We start from the raw sequence: 17,528 nt of genomic DNA, 5'->3' as shown, positions 1-17,528 counted from the left end.
TCATATATTCTTGACAATATCACAAACTTTCAAGTTTTTCAGGATGATCAACATATTCTCAAATTTATTGTGTAGCAGTCACTTTAAGGGACAAGAAATAGATGACACTCTAGACAATGCACCTGAGGATATCGCAACTCAAGATGAAGATAGAATCTTGAATTTGAAAAATAATACTATTCCTAAGGGGAGGATCAAGTTGAAGCACATTTTTTAATCGTGATGAATTAGTGTTTAATAAAAGGACCACTAAAGAGAAAGGGATCAAGGAATATGATTCATACAATTTGGGAACAAAAGATGATCTCAAGATGGTAAGAATTGGGAAAGTGTGCAATCCACAAGAAAGAGAAGACATGCTCAAATTTCTTACGAAATATAAGGATGTCATTGCCTAGAACTATGAAGAACTGAAGACATATGATCCTTAGATTATTACACATGATATTCCACTCAAACTAGATGCCAAACCTTTTCGACAAAGGCAAAGACCTATCAATTCTATCCTCAAACCTTTGATAATGAAGGAAGTCAAGAAGTTACTAGATACTAAGATTATTTTCCCTGTGCATCACTCTACATAGGTGGCTAATTTAGTTCATGTATGAAAGAAGACTGGGGAGATTATACTTCGCACAAATTTTTGTAATCTAAGCCTAGCATCTCAAAAGGACAACTACCTATTGCCCTTGCTCAATGAGGTTCTACAAATTGTGAATGGTTAAAAAATGATGTCTTTCTTGGATGGATATTTAGGATATAATCAAATAATGGTAGAAGAAGAAGATAGGCTAAAGACTACCTTTACAAACAAATGGGGAACCTTTGCCTATAGTAGAATGCCATTTGGATTGATTAATGCAGGGGCTACATTTCAGCAAGCCATAGATGAAGCTTTTAAGGGATTTATTAATAAAAGTATAGTTATCTACATGGATGACTTGACTATCTTTTCAAAGGATCAAGCTACTCACATTGTCAATCTAAGACAGGTATTCAATAGGTGTCATAAATATGGCATGTCTCTCAATCCCAAAAAATGTTCATTTGGATTCACTAAGGGAAAGTTCTTGAAATGAAGTGTGAGTCTTATATATTGCATGACAAAAAATTTTACAAAATAAATTATGAAGGAATCTACCTAATATGCTTGGGACATGAGGAAGCAAAGGAAGTTTTAGAACAGTTTCACAATAGTATGGTACAGGGCATGGTTCTGCAGAGGCGACTGCTCATATGATTTTAAGATTGGGTTATTTTTAGCCCACGATATTTAAAGACACCTTTGAGAATGTATATTCCTATCATATTTTTCAAACTATTTCCAATACAAAAAGACACTCGGCAATGCCATTACAACTAGTCTTAAAGGGCGACAAAACCCAAAAGCTAGGGATTTTGCTGAGACCCGTATCAAAGTAGAAAACTACAGACAAAAGGTCAAGGATAAGTATGATGCTTTAGATTTACTAGATGTAGTGAAAATCACTGAGATTATTGATAAATTCAAGGGCAAACATCCAAAGATAGCTTTGGTATGAAGGGCAGAAAAACTCAGAAGTCAAATTTTCAATTTTGACACTGAGTGAAATTTTGTAATTTTGGACCTTTTCAGGTGTGTTGTTGTGTTGGTGACATATGATATTGAGATTATTACACACAATATTCCACTCAAACCTGATGCCAAACCTTTCTAACAAAGGCAAAGACTTGTCAATCCTATCCTCAAACCTCTGATAATGAAAGTAGTCAAGAAGTTACTAGATGCTAAGATTATTTTCCATGTACATCACTCTACATGGGTGGCTAATTTAGTTCCTGTACAAAATAAGATAGGGGAGATTAGACTTTCTTTAGATTTTCATAATCTAAACCTAGCATCTCAAAAGGACAACTACCCATTGCCCTCACTTGACAAGGTTCTATAAATTGTAAATGGTTTGAAAATGATGTCCTTCTTGGATGGATATTTAGGATATAATTAGATAATGGTAGAAGAAGAAGATAGGCTAAAGACTACCTTTATAACCAAATGGGGAACCTTCACCTATAGGAGAATTCCATTTGGATTGATTAATGCAAGGGCTACATTTCAGTGAGCAATGGATGAAGCTTTTAAGAGATTGATTAATAAATGTATAGTTATCTACATGGATGACTTGACTATCTTTTCAAAGGATCAAGCTACTCACATTGTTTATCTAAGATAGATATTCAATAGGTGTCATAAATATGGTATATCTCTTAGTCCCAAGAAATGTTCATTTGGGGTCACTAAGGGAAAGCTTCTAGGTCATGTCATTTCCAAAGTTGGCATCTCCATTGATCTTAATAGAGTTGAAGCCATCTTGAATTTATCATCCCCCAACAGTCAGAAGGAACTCAAGTCTTTCTTTGGAAAGATAAATTTTGTGCAAAAATTCATAAACCAATTTGTAGAGATAGTATGTCCTCTCAATGATTTACTCAAAAAGGGGCTAAAACAGAATGGGTTCTTGAGATAAAGCAATCATTCAAGGATATAAAGGTAGCCATTTCCATGGCTCTAGTACTAGTAATTCCTAATTACAACCTTCCCTTTAAGATATATTCCTTTGCTTTAGAACATTCGTGTGCAAAGACCCTAAGCTAGAAGAAGGAGAAGGAAGATGAAAAACCTATTGCTTTTATGAGCTACCCTCTAAGAAATGCTGAGTTGAATTATTCCTACCTTGATAAATAGTCTTTTCCCTTGATTAAAGTGGTAAAGAAGTTCTACCATTACATACTAAGGAGCAAGGTATATATTATCATACCTAATCGAACAGTAAAGACATTATTGATGAAAAATGAACTTGGTGAAAGATGAGGTAAATGGATGGCAATATTGCAAGAATTTGATCTAGAGATCCAACCCATGAGATTAGTCAGGGGTCAAGGATTATCAAGAATGATAGCTAATAACCAAATTGGTGATGAAAAGAAATTTAAGTTTGAGAATGAAACAAATACAAAAGATCAGAAGAAAATGATAGTATATCAAGTTAACATTAATCAAGGCATAGTGACAGATGCCTAGTACCAAGATATTGTTTACTACCTTTTGCAAAATTAGTGCCCCAGTTAGATGAATAGTTCACAGTGTAGGGGACTTAAAATGAAGTTTAAGTCTTATATGTTGCATAACAAAAAGTTTTACAAAAGGAATTATGAAGGAATCTACCTAAAATGCTTGGGACATGAGGAAGCAAAGGAAGTTTTAGAATAATTACATGATAATTATGGTATAGGGCATGGTATCATAGAGGCCACTGCTCATATGATTTTAAGATCAGGTTATTTTTGGCCCATGATATTCAAAGACACCTTTGAGAACGTACGTTCGTGTCATATTTGACAAACTAATGCCAATAGAGAAAGACACCTAGCAATGCTATTACAACAAGTCTATGAGGTATGCATATAGTAATAAAGTAATGGAAACATTACATGCAAAGATCCACCGGCTCAAGGGCCAAGAATGAGAGTAGATTTTGCAGGCAAAGAAACATTATAGTGATGCATGTCTTAACATATTCAAAGATGATGCATGGGAGAAATTGGTGCCAGCAGAGGTAGTAGTAGAGAAATTTAGGAAGATTTTTGAAGAAGCTACTAGTGATGAGGATATTTGGTAACCATTTAGAATAGAAGAAGCCTTGCTACAGTTGGATACAAAACTCAGGGATTTTTTTCAGACCAGTATTGAAGTAGACAACTATAGACAAAAGGTTAAGGATAAGTATGATGCTTTAGATTTACCAAATGCAACAAAAAACATTGAGATTATTGATAAATTCAAGGATAAGCATCCGAACATAACTTTGGTATGAAGGGCAACAAAACCTAGAAGCTAGAATTTTAATTTTGACACTTAATGAAATTTTGTAATTTTGGAACTTTTGAGGTGCACTGGTGCACTGGTGCACTGGTGCACTTTTTGGAAATAAAGTGTTGGAATAATTTTGGAGAAGTTAAAGGTGCACAGGTGTGCTAATGCACTTCTTCCAAGGTGAACTTTTCTAGAGGTGTGTTGATAGTTAACTACTAGAGCTAAATATATAGCTTTCCATGCATCAGAAACACATTATGGCAGTAGTTTAACACTGATAGATGCCAAGTGAAGGATTAGCTTCTATTTTTGACACTTCCACATTAACTAAAGGCTTTCTTATTCTTTTTCTCTCATAAAATCTTTTTTTATGACATGTAAAGGCTCATGTATCCAATTAATGAATATAAAATGGATGTAGTCCTACTAAGCACCAGTTAGATTGTTAGTTTGTATATAATTAGTTTTTTTTATTCAATTAAAATCATATTATTGCATGAAGATATCTCTCACTCTCAACACAAATTGAGGAGATGATTTCTTATAAATACAGGATTGTAATATGTAATCGAGGCCGTCGTTATTCTGTAATAATATTATGCTTTTGATGCTCACATTTGGAGTGTAGTGATTCTTGCCTAAATGTGTCATTGTTTTGTGAATTCATGTTCATGAAGTGTGATTGAGCCAAAATTTTATTGCTTTGTTTATGGTGGTGTGATCTTTTAATTCTGGTGTTTGCTATGAGTTTTATGAATTTGGCTAATGTATCTAGCTCAAGAACAAATCACCAGATTGTGCCTGCATAACTCTTTGTCTCAAATGAGTGCACTTTTTGTGGCTTTGCAATTTGATGAAAAGTGAAACATCATATGATTATTAAGTTTCCCATTGATGATTGCATCAGTGGAATCAAGGAAGCATTGCTCCTATTTTCATTAGTTACCTACCGATTTCTTCAAAAGTGTAACTCACAAACTTGTTTCCATAGCTTATGTCCATTAGGATTTTACTTTCAAGTTATTTTATTTAAAGTACTTGTTAATGTTAGAGTAAATAATTAATTCATTATTATTTATGTATTCTATTTACTTAAGCTTACTTAGGTTAATGCATTTATTTAATATTTATTAGTTAATAGTTGTAGTGATGAGTTGTTGATAACACGGGAGTTTGTTCCCTTCTAGCATGTTCCACCTTTTGTGGAAGATTTCTTAGTTGTCAACCTTATCTTCTACCTCCTTCTAGCTTTTTCTAAAAGCTTCCTTGAGGCCTTTATAAGTGGTCTCTCTCTCATTGTAAATCCATCTATTCACATAGTAATTTCATTTTCCTATTGTGAAATATTTTTCTCTTGCTTTGTTTCCTTCAAACTCTTGCTCCTTAGGATTCTCTTCGACAAGCTATTTGCACTGCAAGTGATCTTGGTGACTGTGGAGTTGGATTTCATCAACTCCTACATGGTATCAGAGCCTCCCTGTTGCTTCTTGTTCGAAGGATTTTTTTGAAGCCATGATTCGGAGACACAAACCCTAGTTTGTTTGTGATTTTTTCTTCAATCAGAAGGAAGAGCATTTTTTTCAGTATTTGGAGAAAAAGGAGAAATAGGGTTTGGAATAATAGATCTGATATTTTATGAGCTTTTTTCTTTATTTATTGGAGGTGTGACGTAGCGATTCAAAAAAAATAACTACAGAGGTGATTTTCAAACAGCAATATCTCCCTCATACAAACTCATTTTTTTGAGCAATTTTTTTTTGTTTTGGGGTAGGATTTCTTGATCTACACATTAGTGTAGGTGGTTTGAGATCTTTGTTCTTGAATGTTTCTACAATTTGCAATTCTCAATTTTTGTCACTTTAAATGCTTAGTACGGGCTCATCTGGACACATAATCAAGTTCTATTTTTTTTGAAAGTGTATTTTTTTGTCTACTTTTTAGATCTAAAATTAGATTAGAAGTTTTTGTAGATAGAAATACTACTTTCAGAAATAGGCCCTAAATTGGCTATTGTAATCGCACTAAGTAAAGAGTGCCCAATTTATACATTGTGGGGGGGAGCATTTTCTTTTCTATAATTTAATTTAGAATAAGACCCTTCTACTTTTGTCTTCTTCTTTCTCAATGGTGGATCCATCTATGACCCATATCATGCCACACAACTATCACACTTGGAAGGCACAAATGATAAGGCTTCTCATGTCAAGAGGCTTATGGTCATGTCTAGATGAGAATCAACTTGTTCTCACACACTCTTTTGAGGTTCTTTAGCACAAGAACAAAATGGATGAGGCCATGGGATTGATTGCATTGAAAATTTTAGATAATTTTCTATTTCACTTGGATGGTTTGACCACTCCTCGAGCTTATTGGCTCAAATTCCAGACTTTGTTTGGCACAGTAAATGAATTTTGGGCATTGTAGCTTGATGTAGAGTTGACTTCTTTGACACCTAATAGCTTTCCCACCATTCTTTGACACCTGATAGCTTTCCCACCATTGAGGACTTCTTGATGAAATTCAAATCTTTGTGTACACTTTTGCATGGATGTGGGAAAACCAAGACAGATGATGAGTGTATCTTTTTGATACTCTCAAAGTTGAGGGGACAATATCAAATCTTCTCTTCCACTTTCTACTCCACTATGGATGCCTTGGGTGATAGACACAGGATGCCTTCATTTGAGATATTTTTTGATTAGTTAACTCGTGAATTTTGGGCATTGCAGCTTGATGCAAAGTTGACTTTTTTGACACCTGATAGCTTTCCCACCATTCTTTGACACCTGATAGCTTTCCCACCATTGAGTACTTCTTGATGAAATTCAAATCTTTGCGTACACTTTTGCATGGATGTGGGAAAACCAAGACAGATGATGAGTGTATCTTTTTGATACTCTCAAAGTTGAGGGGACAATATCAAATCTTCTCTTCCACTTTCTACTCCACTATGGATGCCTTGGGTGATAGACATAGGATGCCTTAATTTGAGATATTTTGTAATTAGTTAACTCGTGAATAGTCCAAAATCAATTAGATGGATTCACTTTTAGGTTCACAATCACAGGCATTGCTTGTCAAGGATACATAGGAGTAGAAGTCGAAGCAGATATCAGATTCCTTTTCTACTGGTTCATCATCTTCTTCTAAGAAGAAGGAGAAAAAGAAGACTCGGACTCCTACCTATTCCTATTATCAAAAAGGATCTCATGATGAGGCACATTGTTTTTAGAAGAGATTTGATAGTAATGAGAAACAAATTGTAGATTTGCAAGCTCTTCTTCAAAAGAGCACTATTTCTTCTCCATCCTCTTCTACCTCACAGGGCTCTACCTTTCAGTCTTCTTCCACATCTTTTCCATCTTTCTTAGATCTTGGAAAGGGTCATGCATTACAGGCTACCATTACATCTCCTTCACAGGTTCCTTGGATACTGGATTCAAGTGCTTCTCACCATATGACATCTTCTCACAGTGTCTTCTCTACTCTTGAGGCTTCTCCCATTCCTCATATTTGCATGGGGAATAACATTTTCCTACCATTCTATGGGAAAGGTTCAATTAGCATCCAAGATGGTATATTCAATGATGTATTGTATGTTCCATCTTTGTCTGCCAATCTTCTCTCAATTTCTCAAATTACACGTAGTGGATTAGGGAAGACAATTGAGTTCATTGTCAATTCAGTCTTCATTCGAGATCGGGCAATAAGAGGTCTTATTGTTGTAGGGCCCATTGATCTTTCCACTCATCTCTACACCTTCTCACACTTTGGTCCACCATCTCCATTTTTGGAGTACACTTCTTCTCTTTTGTAGGAGCATCATGTGTTACAGTCAGGACACTTGAACCTTTGTATTGTTCCTGAGATCCCTATTTTGACTACCACACCACATCCAGTTCAGGGCTCTTCTCTTCCATGGGATTCTCCTTTTACTCTGCCTAATCCTCTAGCTTCATTCATTGAGACACCAAGAGTACTTGTTGCAGATACTACAGTGGACATTCATGACAATGTCATCACACCTACCTTGGGGATTCCCTTTCCAGTTCCTCATACATTCTCCTCTAGGCATCAGCTAGGCTTTCCAATTTTGCCTCTCATTCAGGGATTCCCTTGTTATGTACCCTTCTTTCTTCCACATTGGAGTTGCATTTTGATCCCTCCTTCAGGGGATCCTTTATTCTGGGGAGGCTTTTTTTGGATACAATTGTTAATTGTGTATTGTCTTTGATGTTACACAAATGTCATATCAGCCATCAGACAAAGTCTACCGAGCTCAGATGGTTAGCAAAGCAATTTATAGTGACTATCGAGCATTGTTGAACATTACTCAATAAGTTATCTTTTACCGAGCTCACTTAGTAAGCAAAGGAAAGTTAAGCTTCTACCGAGTTCACTCGATAAGCAAAGAAAATTTAGCTTCTACCGAGTTCACTCGGTAAGCAAAGAAAAGTTAGCTTCTACTGAGCTCACTTGGTAAGCAAAAGAAAATTAGCTTTTACCGAGCTCACTCGGTAAGTGAAGAAAAGTTATCTTTTACCGAGCTCACTCGGTAAACAAAGAAAGTTAGTATTTACCGAGTTAACTTGGTCTTCAAAAGAATTTGCAAGGTTTGCAGTGTTTACCGAGCTTCACTTGGTTAACATGGGGAAACCATTTTGAAGCAGTGGTCACCGAGCTGGGTCGGGCAGCAAAGAATTTTATGATTCTAAAGAATTAAGTTTAATTGTCTTGTGTAGCTGACTGATTTATTTATTTTTTTAGTTGTTGTAAACTTTTAATTGAGCCGACTTGACAATCTGTAAGGTATATATGAAAGGTCAAGTTGTGAATTCATAAGAAGTGTGTATGGATGCATAAAAGTGCAAATGTATGAATAAGCAAATACATGAGCGAATGTTGAGGAAGAATTTGTCACCCTATGAAGTTGCAAAGTTGCATTCGATCAGTGAGGATTTAATGAAATAGAAAAAAGATCTGTATTCAGCAAAGATAAGTTGCATATATCTCAGATCACTTCATTGTTACTTTCTAATCATTGTAACAGTGATTCAAAATCTCTTAACAGAGTTGGTTTGACAGCCATTTTGTAAATCCTCTAACAAGGTGACAATTCAGTTGAATTGTTTTAAAGACCTCTGACAAGGCCACTTCTAACAAGGTGATCAAATCCTCTAACAGGGTCACACCTAACAGTGTGTATTATAACCTTTAACAGGGTTGGCTCCTAACATGGCTCACTTCAGAAGAGTGAAAATTGGTAAATAGTTACTTGGTGGTTTTTTTCCAAAATTGGGTTTCCACATTAAATCTGGTGTCTCTTGTGTTCATTTTATTTCTTTATGCATGCATGTTAATCACTTTAAATGCTTAATAAAGTTAACATAACGTCTATCTAGTTTCAGCATTTATTTGTGTCGTTATCGAGTGTCAGCAGTAGCTATATTTTAAGACATCTAAGGATCTGTAGAAATATTTTTTTTGTGGTAACTAATTCACCCCTCCCCTCTTAGTTACTCCATCTCTATTTCCAACAACTTTAGTATCTCTCATGGGGGGGCTGGTTGTACTTATGGTTTTCAATAGATCTCTTGACTCTTTTCTGATAGAAGTTGTCCTTGGGGGGATTAGTTGAGGCCTTCCTTCCTTCACTTCATGTTTTTTTTCTACATGTTGTTTTTACCTCTTTTTGGGGGATGATTTTTTCCATGTGGTTTTCTCACTTTCCCCATTTATAGAGGTTGTATTTTTTTACATTGTACATGGGTACCTAACATGGCCTTGTTTCTGGGATGCATTCTGCATTTTCATCTTAGTTTTGGAAGCTTAAGGAATTTCCCTAAGTTGCACTTAAGGGGGGGTATTAGATTAAATAATTAATTTATTATTATTTATTTATTCTATTTACTTAAGCTTACTTGGATTAATGCATTTATTTAATATTTAGTAGTTAATAGTTGTAGTGATGAGTTGTTGACAACACAGGAGTTTGTTCCCTTCTAACATGTTCCACCTTTTTGTGAAAGAGTGCTTAGTTGTCAACCTTATCCTCTACCTCCTTCTAGCTTGTTCTACAAGCTTCCTTGAGGCCTTTATAAGTGGTCTCTCTCTCATTGTAAATCCATCTATTCACATAGCAATTTTGTTTTTCTATTGTGAAATATTTTTCTCTTGCTTTGTTTCCTTCAATCTCTTGCTCCTTAGGATTATCTTCGACAAGCTCTTTGCACTGTAGGTGATCTTGGTGACTCTAGAGTTGGATTTCATCAACTCCTATAGTTATTTTCTTTACTAACCCCTTGTTAAATTAGGAATTCATATTAGTTGCATTTTTTAGATTGCATTCATTGGCAAACATAAAAATACAAAAACTTAGTTCTTTTGAGTGTTTATTTTAAGCAGTGAATAGATTTTACATCTCATTCGAAATCAAATGAACCAAAAAAGTCCTCCTCATGAACATTCACATTTATCTTCAACTAAGAATATTCTAGTAGGTCACAAGATCACCTAGAACCTTGGAGTTGATTCACAAGATTTACTTTTCAAGAGAGGAGTTCAAAAGAATTCCTATCATTTAGCATTATGCATAATGATAGCTCAACACCACTGAGAATTCAGCCATGCAAGACATTACAACTCAGCAGAAACTACAAAAATTAAAAATATGTAGGATAGCAGTGCAACCCAGGATACTCCTACATTAGACAACTAGGGTAGAAAGAAATGATTCTTCTGAATCATGCATGTATCAAAACTTGAGTTGAATCCAACTCAGATTGAGAAATCCATGTAGCATCTTCACTAGGTCTATTTTTCCATTTTACTAAATACTCATAGTAGTATTTTCCTCTTGTGCTCTTACCAACTCTCTACTCCAGTATCTATTCAATTTCTTCAATCTTCTTCTTAGGATAATCAGTTGATACATCCACTTCATCTTCTAACTCATGATATTTGTATAAATCAACAACATTGAATATAAGAGATATATCCATATCATCAGGTAACTCAACTTCATAAGCATTACTACTATCAAACTTCCCTAAAATCTTATAAGGTCCAAACTTCTTCATCTTTAGCTTACCATATGTTCCAATGAAAAATCTTCCTTTTTTCAAATGAACCATCACCTTATCACCAACCTCAAAAACATGATATCTTCTAGACTTTCAAAATTCTCCTTATACTTTTGATCACTTTGTTCTGTCCTCAATTTTACTTCCTTATGCAAAGACTCCATAAAATCAGCAAATTCTTCCCTTATAGCACTTCTCTTCTCTTCACTAGAAACATTCCTTAAATCTTATACTCCTTTAGGTTGCATTCTCATAATAATCTTAAAAGGTGTCTCTCATGTACTCCTATTTACAAAAGTATTATATGCAAACTCAACCTATGCCAACACTACTTCCCAATTACTTGGCTTATTTTCAACTAAACATCTCAGCAAATTACCCAAGCTTTTATCCCCAACCTCTATCTATCCATCTATCTATGGATGGAATGTAGAATTAAACTTCAACTTAGTACCCATCTTCTTCCACTAAGTCTTCCAAAAATAACCAACAAACTTATTGTCTCTATCAAAAATAATACTTATTGGTAATCCATGCAATCTCACAATCCCTTTGAAGAAAAGTTCAACAACATGCTTAGCATCTGATCTCTTCTTACATGGCACAAAATGATCCATCTTAGAAAATCTACCAACAACAAGTATAGAATCACACCCCTTCACTATTTTAGGCAATCCAAGAATAAAATCCATACTGATGTCACTCCAAGCTTTCTCAGGAATGGTAATAGGTGTATACAAACCAGTATTTTGACTTACTCCTTTTGCAACTTGACAAACTCCACATCTTCTTACAAATTTTTGAACATCCTTATACATTTGTGGCCAATAATACTTATCTTTCAACAAACTTAATGTCTTATCAATTCCAAAATGTCTAGTCAATCAACCACTATGCATTTCCTTAATCAAATTAACTCTCATGGAACTTCTAGGGATACACAACTAAATTTCTTTGAACAAAATACCTTCTCTAATGAAATATTCATCATATTTACTTATGTGATCTATTAGATTTGGTGCTCTGCACTCTCTCCATGCCTCATAAAAATCAAGGTAAGTATCATACAACTCTTTCATGTCATCAAAACCAAGAATGTCAACTTTCATCTCAGTCAATAAAGAATGTCTTTGACTCAATGCATCACCAACTCTATTAGTAACTCCACTCTTATGCTTGATAAAAAATGTGAAACATTGCAAATACTCAACCCAATTCATATGTCTTTGATTCAATTTATGTTGACTTCCCAAGTACTATAAAGATTTATGATTGATATACAACACAAACTCTTTAGGAATCAAATAATGTATCCACTTCTTCAAGGCTTAAACAATAGCATAAAATTTGTGATCATATACTAAATATTTTCTTTTTGAATCATTCAACTTTTCACTAAAGAAATTAATAGGTTTACCTTCTTGACTCAATATAGCTCCTATTGCACTACCACTTGCATCACATTCAACTTGAAATACATTATTGAAATTAGAAAAATCCAATACAAGAAACTTAGCAACCTTTTGTTTCAAAGTCTCAAAACTCTTATCATCTCCATGTGTCCAGTTGAATTCCTTTTTATCTCCTCTCATCATCTTAGTCATAGCATTAAAATAGAACTAAAAATTTTTTACACCTCTTGCTCTCTCATCCTGATGATGGATCATGTAGCGTGATTCAAAAATTTGATGAAAAAATCTTTTCACAATCTAATCTAGAAACTCAGTATAACTATTATGGATTGTGGAAATCTGATCACATTAATGGAATTGAAATTCCTTATAAACTTTATGTAAAAACTAGCCAAACCATGAAATGATCTTACCTCACCCACATTCTTAGGTGCAGGCCATTCCAAAATTTCTTTTACCTTCTCAGATTCCATCTTCAAACCATCAATTGAAATCACAAATCCCAATACACAATCTCTTCTTGCAAAAAGAACACTTTTTTAGATTAATCATCAACTTCTTCTCTTTCAATGTCTACAATAATTGTCTAACATGCTCAAGATGTTCTTCCTTAGGCTTACTAAATATCAAAATGTCATCCAAATAAACAATCACAAACTTACCCAAGAATCTTTTCAAAACTCCATTCATCAACCTCATGAAAGTACTAGGTGCATTAGTCAAATCAAAAGGCATAACCAACCATTCATACAAACCATCTATTGTCTTGAAAGTAGTCCTTCATTCATCACCTTCTTTGATTGTGATCTAATGATAGCCACTCTTCAAATCAATCTTGGTAAAATACTTTGCTCCACTCAAAACAATTCATTATGTCATCCATCCTCAGCATAGGAAACCTATATTTCATTATGATCTTGTTAGTAGTTTTGGAATCAGTATACATTCTCCATTCTCCATTTTTCTTATCTACTAATATAGCAAGTATAGCACATGGACTCAAACTTCTCTGATTAATCCTGTCTGCAACAATTCATGCACTTGCTTGTTAAGTTCTTCATTCTCTACAGGTGTCAATCGATATGGTGTTTTTTTTAGGAAACTATCTCTACAAATCATATCCATACAATGAATCATACTTCTCATTAGAGGTAAACAATCAAGTTTGTCATCTACAACAATCTTCTTATACTTATTCAGCAATTATGTAATTTCTACCAGTACTCAATCAATAATACTAGTTGTCACTCAGTCACCACTAACTGACACTTGGTTAACACTATTTTTTGACACTTAATTACTATTGACACAACTCGGTCTCCTTGGAATTATAGAAAAATAGACTTGATTCTTTTTCATTTTTGTTTCAAATTATTTTCCATTAACCATGCAAATTTTCATAGTAGTACAATTAACCTCATCTGGACTTTCAATCAAAGGCAGCAATATTGTTTCTTTGCATTCACCCAAAGGGTATATTGATTCAATCTTCCATCATGTATAGCATATCTATCATATTGCCAAGGTCTACCCAAAAAAATATGACAACAATCAATAGACATAATATCACACAAAATTTCATCAAAGTAATGTTCAATCTTGAATTTCACAATACATTGTTCACTTACCAATATCGCATGCTCATCTTTGATCCATAAAACATGATAAGGTTTAGGATGTTTTAGCCTCTACAACTAAAACTTTGTAACTAAACCTTATGATGTCAAACGTGTAGAACTTCCACTATCAATGATCAGCTTGCAACATTTTCTAGTCATCTTATATCTAGTTTTGAAAATACTTCTCCAAAGGACGGGTTCCTCATAATTTCCCTTATTACATAAGGTTCTTCTTACCATCAAATTTTTACCAACCTCAGGTCCACTTTGGGAACCCTCAGTATCTCCTTGAATCATAGCATTCTTGTTACCTTGTCTACTTTCATAGGATCTATACTCAAAGGATATATGCACATATAAAATAATTACCATGAAAACCACCTCTAGAATAAGAATTACATCTTCTTCAATAATAACTAGTACCTTCTTAATAGGAATCACCACCTTTCCACTCAATCTTACCTTTATCATCATTCTTCCATTTTGATATTCATTTATCTTGCATGAAACTATCAAATCTACCAGCTTTTCCATAAGATCTACCTCTACCTCTCTAGAATCTACCACTTCTACCTCTTTGTCTTTGTTCATGTTTTTTTGTCAAGATCTCCTCAGCTTTCAAGGCATATTGATATGCTTCTTTCACACTTTCCAATTTCATAAAAACTTATCTCATCTTGAATTCCAGATCTCCACCTATTTATGTAGCTTGTAATTTTTTCAACATCATCATCCATATGTCCATATCTAATGTCAAATCCATAGAGTTCCTTAGTATACTCCTTCATAGTCATGTCTCTTTGCCTCAAATTTTGTATCTTTATCAACAAGATAACTTGGTAAGCAACAAGAAGAAATTTTTTCTTTACCTTGTTCATCATTTTCATTCAAGTTCTAATCTTCTCCTTTTCTCTCCCTTGTCTATCAATTTGTGAATGCTCCCACCATGGTGAGGCATGACCTTTATATCTTGTAACTACAATATTCACCATCCTATTATCAGGAGTGTTTTCATGCTCAAAGAACTTTCCATTTTAGAGATCCAATCTAACACAACATTGGTATCCAATTTTCCATCATAAGGAAAAACTTCTACAATAGGTTTTTAATTTTTTCTAAACAATGCTCTCAATAATATTACCTCATCTTGATCTTCTTCAGGTTCTAGATTAGGATTTGGTGCTACTACTTCATTTTCACTTACATCATCAAGATGTTCTCCCCTCCTCTAGGTTGTATCTATAGCATCTAATCTAGCTACAATTTGTCTCAATGTATCCAATATTGCATAATCAACATTTCCTCTACCTCAAACCATCTTTACAAATTGGTTTCTTGTAAGATTGTAACTTTTTTCAAGTTATAGGTCAAATCCTTAGATTTTCTACCCCACAACCAATTCATTTAAGGTTCTACACAATCCACTCTCCACAAGAATGAACCTCTACTCTTATACCACTTGACAGAGAGAAGGAGTAAAGAACTAGGGCTAGAGGCTCACCCAGCTACTCAAACTGCTTTTACAAAGTCAACACAGTGGAAACAACAACAAATATAAACAACTCAAGAGATAGAAGTTTAAAATTCCTTCATTCATATATTCATCCAAATATTGATTACATTCCCAACTGTAAGGTCTTTTGGGTTATGGCCATATATCAATTTTGATTAAAATCTTTGATGATCCAACTTTGCATTCTGCTCCTTCTCTCTAAGTTAGGCCTAAGACTCTAACTAAGGTCTCTTAAATACATGCATGACCACAAGTCAACTTGTTGCAAATACAACTAAATAAAATATCATATTAAATGTTAGGCTATGCCACAAGTTGACTCACAATAGATATCTAATACTAAATTAAATGCAAAAGTTAGTCTCAACAAAAAAGTGCACATAGATAACTCAACAAACAAAGGCTCCATAAAAAATTGACACTTGACATCCACACAAACTCGACATCCAAACAAGCTTGAAAACCACATGAACTTGACATCCAAATGATGTCTCAGAAACCAAAAAACATTTAGAATCAACTATGAACTCTGCATCAACCAAGAAGCTTGGCATCCATTAAATGCTTGACACCCACTAAGAAATCAACAATTCAAGATATTAAAACTTGGTAGAAACTAGGAAAACTAAAAACATGCAGGATAGTAGTGCAATCCAAGATGCTCTTGTATCAACTCTCAACTATGCCAAATTTGATGAAGTCAAATATTGTGGTACTTCTTATGAGATGTGGATCAAGTTGAAAGCCATATATGGAGGAGATGATAATATAAGAAGAGCCAAAGCTGAAAGTCTTAGAAGAAAATTTGATCAAATACGGATAAGAGAAGATAAGAACATTGAAAAATACAGTGATAGAATCAAAGCCAGTGTTTGTACAATCAAAGTCTTAGGAGGAAAGATTGAAGATGAGATAGTGGTAAGTAAGTTTCTCAGAACACTTCTTCCTATATATGCAATTAGAGTTTCAAAAATTCAAGAGATGAGATGAAATCCAAAGAATGATATAACATTGGACACAGTAGTTGGAAGATTGACAACATTTGAGCTCGATAACTATGATAATTATGTTCCTAGTTTTAGCAATCTTGAGTCTACATTTGAAGCCAAGTTGTCACTCAAGAAAAGAGTTGCAAAGTCTAAAGGAAAACACTCTAAAATTGAAAAGGAATATAGTTCTAATAGTGATGTTGAAACCATTGAAGCTTTACTTTCAAGAAGGTATCCCAAAGGCAAAGGAAAGTATGAAGGTAAAATTGCTTTAATCTATTTTTCTTGTGAAGAAGTTGGTCACATTGTTGCAAGGTGTCCAAAAAAAGAAGACAAAGATTAAAAAAAGAATAGAAAATAAAAAGGCAAGAAGGATTTCAAAAGCTACAATGACTACAAGGATAAAGGTAAGAAGTCTTATTTTATGGCTAAAGATTCAGATAGTAGTGATGATGAAGTGGTCTATATTGCTATAAAAGATTAATCTGGTGATGAAGAAGATAAAATGGCACTTATCTCTCATGTTAGTAAAAATGATACATGGATTATTGATAGTGTTTGTTCACATCATATGACTAGTGACAAAGCAAAGTTTGAATATATGGAACACTATGATGGTGGAAGTGTAAGATTTGGAAACAATGAACCATGTTGCATAAAAGGAAAAGGTTGATCTCATTAATCAACGAACTTAGATGTGATAATTTTTATTGGGTTAAAGGATTGAAGCATAATCTACTAAGTGTGAAAAAGTTTAATAACATTAGATTCAAGGTAGAATTCATGAATGGTAAGGCCAAGTTGCTAGATGGAAAAAAAAATCTAGTTGGGTCTGGTAACCAAACAAAAGGTAACTTATTCTACCTAAATCTTAGTGAAAGTTCATATTTCATTGCTCAAGTAGAAGAAACTTGGTTATGGAATAAGAGGTTGTGTCATGTGAACTTTGATAACCTGATCAAGATAAGAAAAAAAAAAGAGTGAGAGGTATTCCTAGTTTGAGGAAACCTAATATGGGCCTATGCAAAAATTATCAAATTGGTAAGATGGGCAAGACGAGTAT

Source organism: Cupressus sempervirens, chromosome 4 (assembly GCF_028749045.1).
Source record: "Cupressus sempervirens isolate cs-2001-9-10 chromosome 4, ASM2874904v1, whole genome shotgun sequence".
NCBI classification, from domain to species: domain Eukaryota; kingdom Viridiplantae; phylum Streptophyta; class Pinopsida; order Cupressales; family Cupressaceae; genus Cupressus; species Cupressus sempervirens.
This window is presented reverse-complemented; position numbering follows the sequence as displayed.